We start from the raw sequence: 8,332 nt of genomic DNA, 5'->3' as shown, positions 1-8,332 counted from the left end.
CAAGTACTCGAAGATATGCTCCGAGCATGTGCCCTAGACTTCAAGGGAAGTTGGTGCAAATATCTGAGCTTAGCAGAGTTTGCATACAACAACAGCTATCAGGCCACTATCGGTATGACACCTTACGAGGCTCTCTACGGGCGGAGGTGTAGATCTCCAATCTGCTGGTATGAGAGTGGTGAACAGAAAGAACTAGAGCTTCAGACAGATCTAGTAGCAGATACCACAGCAGCTATACAGCAGATCCGCCAGAGGATAGAGACAGCTCAGATCCGCCAGAAGAGCTATGCTGATACACAGCACAGACCCCTAGAGTTTTCAGTCAGGGATTCAGTGTTCCTCAGAGTAGCTCCCATGAAGGGAGTAATGCGTTTTGGGAAGAAGGGCAAGCTAAGTCCCAGATATGTGGGACCATACCTTATCAGCAGAAGAGTGGGCAAAGTAGCATATGAGCTAGAGCTACCTCAGGAAATGTCAGCTGTCCACAATGTATTTCATGTCTCTATGCTGAAGAAGCATACCCAGATGCCACCCAGGTGATTGAGCCCCAGTTGGTACAGATCCGCGAAGACCTCAGCTATGACAGTCGACCTATTCAGATAATAGACCGAGTAGTTAAGAAATTGCGGAACAAGGAAGTACCATTAGTGAAAGTTATTTTGCAAAGTCACACAGCAGAAGAGGTAACTTGGGAGACAGAAGCCAGCATGAGATAGAAGTACCCAGAATTTTTTAAGTTCGAGGACTAACTTTTTATAAGGTATGGGGGATTGTAACGCCCAAAAAATTCTCGAAACTGCATTATAAATATTTTATGATTTTTCTGGGATTTTTAGATATTTTTCCAGAATTTTCCGAGTAGCAGAAGCAGCAAAAATAATTAGAACCGCAAAATAGCTTAGGCGGGAATCGAACCCGGAACCCCTCGGATCCGATAACTTTTAGTTAGCCTTAGTAACCGGTGAACCCAGCAGGGCCGTGCTGAAAGAAAGAGGATTCAATTTAATTTATATTAGAGTTGGGCCAAAGTACCCACTTAATATAAATAGGAAGTTTAAGTGGGGTTTGGATTATTTGATTTGGTTTGGTTCGGCAACTTCTCCACCGAGACCTAACCTCACGCCGCCCCCTTCCTCTCCTCCCTCTCTCGGCGCATCAAGCCAAGGGCTTCTAGGAGCACCTCCCGGCAACATCAAGGGCACGAGGACGCTCCTCTCCGCGAGAGGAACGCTTAGACGCGAGAAGATCGTCAAGAAGTCGTCTCCACCGGAATTCTAGCGAATAGTATTGTAAGGAAATTAGCGTACGAGGTAAGAAACCCCTCACCTGCAGTATAAGTAGCTCCGTTTGGGTTTTCTACGCATTAGTTTAGCTATATGCATATTTTTATCGACGCATAGTGTGAAATTGACCCTCCTCGCAGGTTTAGGGATTTAGTGAGCACTTCTAGACGGGCCGGACACGTAATCCCTCTTCAGTGGGGGTTTCTAGACGTTGTCGGGTGCCTAGAAGTGGTCTCCCTAATAGAGAGGAGAGTTGGGGCACACTAAGTGTTCGATAAAATAACTAGTTAAGTAAAAATGCAAACTAGGCATTTTAACAGCTCAGTTGAATGCATTAGAAACATCTAAATCAGTAAATCAGTTTATTCTAGCTTATATGGGACTACGGTCCAATGGGTGGGCTCCCACAGTCGCCTCTGGGTTCAGACAACCTAGCTCTAGGTCTAGATAACCTAGAAACAGCAATTTAGAACAGTTTAGCTATATTCAGTATTTTACTTTTCAGTTGGCACTGTACCGGATTAGATATCCATTGGGTTGGACTCCCACAGTCGTCCCTAGGTTCAGATAACCTAGTAAACCCTACTAAATTCGGGACTTGCAAACCCGGATTTGGTTAGGGATGCGCGCACAGTAAGTACAGTTGCCGGGCCCAACAGCACATGATTATTATTTTGATCTACTATGCTATTAGTTTTCAAAACTCATAAAATCAGTTATGTTAGTTGAGTTTGATTTCAGCTTCAGGTTAGTTTCAGTTAGCTTAGTTCTCTATTATTGTTCTATGTGATTAGCCTGCTATGCCATGCTTCAGCTTACATGTTCAGTTATTTCAGTTTATGCTTGCAACCATAGTATGTCATGCCAGTACATGTTTTCAAATAGCATTCTTTAAAAGCATGTTTGCATCGTTGCATGTTTTAGTGAGGTAGTTGGTTTTTTACTAAGCTTTAAGCTTACAGATTCTACTTTCCTTATACTACAGATAAAGGTAAAGGGAAAATGGACTAACAGAGAAAGCTGGAGTTCAATGCAAAGATGGTGTGTGTGGCAGGAACTAGAATAAAAGATCCTCAGGGGTTTTAGCAAGCTTAAATAGTTGAATTTTTAGTATTTCTTCTTTCATGCATTTTTAGACCTTAGAATGTTTAAACCATGGGAGATTTATTTAGTTTGTTAGTAATTATGTTAGAATGCTGGTTAATAGTTGCTAGAATATATTCCAATTGATTTTAGAATTGTTGTGTGAGGTTTTGGTACGCCAGAGTGCTGAAATCAGAGTTTCAGTGCGAAATCAGAAACTCCGATCGATCTACGGATCGATCAGAGTTGAGTTGTGCCACTGGATTGGTCAGCTGACCGATCCAGTCACAAACAGAGAGTTTATAGATCGGTCAGCCGACCGATCCAAATGCGAACAGAAGGTGCAGCAACTCACTGATCGGTCAGCCGACCGATCAGTAAGCCACTGGATCGGTCTACTGACCGATCAGTGTGCTCCTGGATCGGTCGGTAGACCGATCCAGCCGCGTACAGTAGCGATGAAGCTTGTTGATCGGTCAGCCGATTGGTCCAGAGCCTTCTTCCGTGCCAGTATCAAGTTGGATCGATCATGAGATCAATCCGACAGCCCAATCGATCCATGGATCGATTGAAATGCCTGATTACAGCTAGCAGGACGTCCGAAAGGCATAGAATATTTCCCCTAGCATGTGTACGACTCCTAAGTACACCTAGAATATTAAGTTCAGTTTACAGTAATTAGTTTAGTAAAAATTTTAATCAATCCAGATTTTCCGCAATAGTAATTTAGCACAGCATTACGTAACGATCAGCCTCGTAGCCTAGTCAGTAGGAGGTGGGTCGTTACAATTTTTTTCTATTCCAGCTAGTTCGCATAATATGACAAAGTTAGATCTACTTTGTATTGATCCCTTCAATACTGACATTGAGGAAGTTTAACCCACAACTCCTACTGGTAGCTCAATTGATATAGTACTTTGATTCCTGAGATATCCGGTCCATATGTTCCTCCTTCTGCCACTACCCAATCATCTCCTGAGGTTGTGAATGATCATTCTCTCCACCACCGTCAATCCACTCGTATTCGTAAGTATACTAAACTGCCAGATTTTACTTATTCTTGTTATTCTCATTCTTTTGCTTCATTTGTTGCATCTATTCATTATCTTTCTGAGCCTGTATCCTATAAAGAAGATGTTTATAACCCACTTTGACAGAGTGTTATGGCTAAGCAACTAACTACTTTGCATCATACTCATACATGAGATTTGGTTCCGTCGCCACCAAGAAAATACACTATTGGTTCTTGTTGGGTATATAAGATCAAAACTAAATATGATGGATCTATCGAGCAATACAAAACTTGTCTTATTGCTAAAGGTTATTCTCAGGAGTATAACATGGATTATGAGGAAACATTTACTCCCGTTGTAAAAATGACGATTGTTCATACTTTGATTGCTGTTGTTTCTATTTGTCGATGGAAAATATCTCAGATGGATGTCAAGAATGCATTTCTAAATGGTGATCTTTATGAAGAAGTTTATATGACACTTCCTCCTGGTATTTCACACCAACCTGGTGAAGTTTGTAGGCTTCGTAAAGCACTTTATGGTCTCAAACAAGCACCTCATGCTTGGTTTAAGAAGTTCTCTACAGTGATTACTTTACTTGATTTTCATCCTAGTAATCATGATTCAGTATTGTTTGTTAGATGTATGAATGCAGGTCATATTCTTTTATCATTATATATTGATGACATGATTATTATTAGTTATGATTCTGATGGAATTGCTTCCCTGAAGTCTGAGTTGGCTCGTCGTTTTGCTATGAAAGACTTGGGTATACTACGCTACTTTCTGGGCATTGAGGTTGCTTATTCCCCGAAAGATTATCTTTTATCCCAGTCAAAGTATATATCCGATCTATTTGAGCGTGCTCCGTCTTACTGATAATATAGTCGTTGATACTCCTATTGAGACTAATGCTCGATATTCTCCATCTGATGGCTCACCTTTATCGGATCCTAGTTTGTACAGAACTATTGTTGGAAGCTTGGTTTATCTCACTGTGACTCGTCCAGATATTGCGTATGTTGTTCATGCGGTTAGTCAATTTGTCGCTGCACTAACTACAGTTCATTGGGTTGTTGTTCTTCGTATTCTCAAGTATCTTCAGGGTACTCAATTTCAAAGCCTTTTATTTTCTTCTACTTTATCTCTTGAACTGCATGCATACTCTGATACATATTGGACTGGTAATCCTATGGATCATAAATCTACCACTGACTTCTATATTTTTTTTGGTGATTCCCTCATTTCTTGGAAGAGTAAGAAGTAAGATGTTATTCCTAGATCTTCCATAGAAGCTGAGTATTGTGTCATGACCTCAACTACTTGTGAGATAGTTTAGTCGCGTTGGTTTCTTGCGGAAATGGGTATCTCTCTTCATCAACTTACTCCGTTTTATTGTGATAATCAGAGTGCTATTCAAATTACACATAATTTAGTTTTTCATGAGCGGACGAAACATATTGAAATTGATTGTCACATTACTCGTCACTATCTTCAAATTGACACTATCACATTGCCTTTTGTTCCTTCAAAACTATAGATTGCTGATATATTTACCAAGTCATATTCTGCTTCACGCTTTCATTTCTTATCTAACAAACTCTCAATACTTCTAGCTGTAGCATCGTGAGTTTGAGGGGGATGTTAGATTATATATATTTATTTGTTTATAGCTTTTAGGGTAATTTGGTCTTTTTTCTTTTTATATTTAGAGTTTAAGGTTTCTTAATTGAACTATATAAGACCTTATATTCTATATTTCTAAATATTAATTTTGGATTCAATAATATGGCTATTTTTTTTCTTTTTTCTTTAATTTCTGCACAAATTTGCAAAAAAAAAGAATTTGTCATGAAATTTTATGATCTCAATCTACGACTAAAAGGGATTTTCATCGCAATATCTGCGATGAATGTTTTTTTCATCGCAAATATCATTGCAAAATTTACGATGAAAGCTAATTCATCATGAAATTTCATGATCACAATTTGCGATAAAAAGGGATTTTCGTCGCCAAATATACAATGAATAATTTTTTTATCGCAAAATTCATTGCTAATTTGCGATGAAAAGAATTTGCCATGAAATTTCATGATCCTAAATCTGCGATGAAAAGGAATATTTATTGTAAACCTGTGACCATCTAGGCTTCGTTGCAGATTCAGAAAATATATGATGAAAATTTCTTTTCGTCACCATAGTTGTTGTAAATGCGTGGGAAAAAAATATCAATTTTGTGATGAAAACAACTTTCATTGCTAATTTGCGATGAAAAGAATTTGCCATGGAATTACATGATCCTAAATCTGCGATGAAAAGGAATATTTATTGTAAACCTGTGACCATCTAGGCTTCGTTGCAGATTCAGAAAATATATGATGAAAATTTCTTTTCATCACCATAGTTGTTGTAAATGCGTGGGGAAAAAATATCAATTTTGTGATGAAAACAACTTTTCGTCGCAGAATTTACAATAAATATTTGTTTTCATCACAAAATCTGCGACAAAAAAAAAGATTTTCATCACAGAATTACGATACATAGTGTAAATTTATGATAAATTAGCGACGAACAGTTTCGTCGCAAAATTTAAATTTTTCATACAGACCTTCCCTATTTGTGCATTTTATCATGTATACAAATCATATTCAACCCTATTTTTATATAAACACAATAATAAACAATCCAACACATCTTTCCCTATTTGTGCATTTTAATTTTTTGATAAAATTTTTCTTTTTTGTAATCATGTTCATGATTTAAAAGAGAGTTTTAAAATTATAAATTTTTCCTTTTATAAGTTTCTACAAAAGATTAAGAAAAGATTTGATATCTTTCCTTATTTGTAGATTGAGAGAAAGATTTTAATTTTAAAAGATAACTTTCTTTTTTGGAAATCATCCACATGTTTTAATAGAGAGATTTTAATTTATAAAATTCCTTTTATAACCAACCATGAAGGAAAAAATTATTAGAGAAATTTTTATTTTAAAATTTCCGGAAACAAATTAGGAAGTTTTAATTTTGTGTTAAAACTTTCCTTACTTGGAGCAATAAGGTGGTCGACCATGATATTTAAGAAAAGGAAATTGGTTTTAATTAATTAAAATTTTCCTTTTTATGGCAAATAAAATAAGGAAGTGTTTATTTAAATTTTCCTTATTTGCCAAGACCAAGGATTATAAAAGAGGGGGTATGGGTGCCTTCATGGGTAACAATTCTAGTCTATTCTCCTCTTCTTTTCGTTGGTGTGGTCGGCCCTTCTTATTTCCCCTTATCCTTTTTCTTTCTTCTCCTTGGCCGAACCTCTTCATCCTTGGGAGCTTGGAAGGTGGCCAGATCTTTCTTGGAGAAGAAGGAGAGAAAGGAGGCTTTGTTTCTAGCATCCCTTGGAGCTTGGTGGTGGTGGCCGAACCTCACACTCTTGGAGTTTTTTGTGGTGGCCGAAACTAGCTTGGAGAAGAAGGAGCTTGGGTGGTTCTCGTCTCGGTAGATCATCGCCCACACGACGTCCGGGATAAGAAGAGGAATACGGTAGAAGATCAAGAGGTCGTTGCATACAAAGAAAGGTATAACTAGTAATTGTTTTCCGCATCATACTAGTTTTTCTTTGTATGAATTCCAAACACAAGAGGCATATAATTCTAGGTTTCGAATTTGTGATTCGAGTTTTGTATTTTTTTTTATTTTTCAAATTTGTGATTCGATTGTTCCTTTTGGTTAAACCTAAGGTTATATAAGGAAATTAAATATTAGATTTCATTGAAAGGCTTTGTCTAGGAAGTGGTGGTTGCTCCCATATCCAAGAAGGTCTAGTGCCTCGCCATGTTTAACCTAGAAGCCGATTTCTAAAATTAATATTTAATTGAATTTATAACATAGGTGGATTTGGATCAATAATGTTAAGCATCGTTTGCGATCCAAGTCTAAACCATTAAGAACAGATAAGTTAAATTTGGAATCAATAATGTTGAGTTCCATTTGCAATTCCGAATTTAATTTCTAAAGAACACAATAGGTTATTAGGATAGGTTCGACACTTGTACAAAATTTTTGTACAGTGGAATCGGTACGATCTTCCTAGGACTAACCAACAATAAGCTCGATCACCTCATTAGATTTAACGAAATCGTGATCTTGGAGGCGTAAGATATTTCAACACCCTCCTACCAAGGGCTCTTATTATGGAGGGAGCTTTCAACATTGGCATTAAAAAGTGAAGAAACGCTCTCTCCATCTTCGTCTTCTTTGATGTTCTTTCAGGTGGTCGAAGACGGTTCAAATTGAGTATCCAATTAGATGCCCCATGAAAATCTGCACACTCAGAAGAAATACAAATCTCCCACATACATGTTAAACAAGATAGAACTAAAACCATATTAAGATAAGCAGAATAAGAAATAAAAATTGAATCACATCCGACAAAGTCAAATATAGGTACCTCTATAAAATTTTCTAAAAGATCACAAGAGGTACTAACCTTACTTTGCTGAGAGATACCTGAAGGTTCCAAACATGTGGATGTGCCTTCCTCTGAATCAAATGATGGTTCTGGCTCTTGCTCAAGTGTTGGTCCTACCAAAGGTGGTGATTCTTGAGACTCTGCCAACTCTGCATAAGTCCCTACACATTGGTCCACAGCATGTTCAATCTTTGCAACTCTCATAATCTCTAAGGGTTGTGTGGACAAAGGAGGTGATTCTTGAGATGTTGCTTCCACAACACAGCTCCCTACACTTCATCATCATCAACACATACATCAAAAAATAAACCAACATCAATATCCTCAATAGGAGAATCAATTATAAGAGGATCAATAACTTCACTTGCAGTTTTAAGTTGATCTACCACATCACATTCATCATCTGAAAATTCAATTTCATCATAACACCTTGTAAATCCAGAAGGTAGATCTGAAAACTTGTTATCCAGTGCATTATCAATAAAATCCTC

This window comes from Zingiber officinale, chromosome 9B (genome assembly GCF_018446385.1).
Source record: "Zingiber officinale cultivar Zhangliang chromosome 9B, Zo_v1.1, whole genome shotgun sequence".
NCBI lineage: Eukaryota > Viridiplantae > Streptophyta > Magnoliopsida > Zingiberales > Zingiberaceae > Zingiber > Zingiber officinale.
The sequence above is the reverse complement of the archived record's forward strand: the minus strand, read 5'-3'. Positions refer to the sequence as shown.